Here is a 216-nt window from a genome sequence, read left to right as displayed (position 1 = left end):
AAAACCAAGAGTGGAAAAGAAATCAAGTGATTTTTGAAAAAGATTTTGAAATTAGAAATCAAAAAGATTTGATTGAAAACTATTTTGAAAAAGATGTGGTTAAGAAGATATGATTGGTTTTTTAAAAAGATGTGATTGAGAAGATATGATTTGAAAAACATTTTAAAAGATTTGATTTTGAAAATTAATGACTTGGCTATCAAGAAAAGATATGAT

The sequence above is a fragment of the Arachis duranensis genome, chromosome 1 (genome assembly GCF_000817695.3).
Source record: "Arachis duranensis cultivar V14167 chromosome 1, aradu.V14167.gnm2.J7QH, whole genome shotgun sequence".
NCBI classification, from domain to species: Eukaryota; Viridiplantae; Streptophyta; class Magnoliopsida; order Fabales; family Fabaceae; genus Arachis; species Arachis duranensis.
This window is presented reverse-complemented; position numbering follows the sequence as displayed.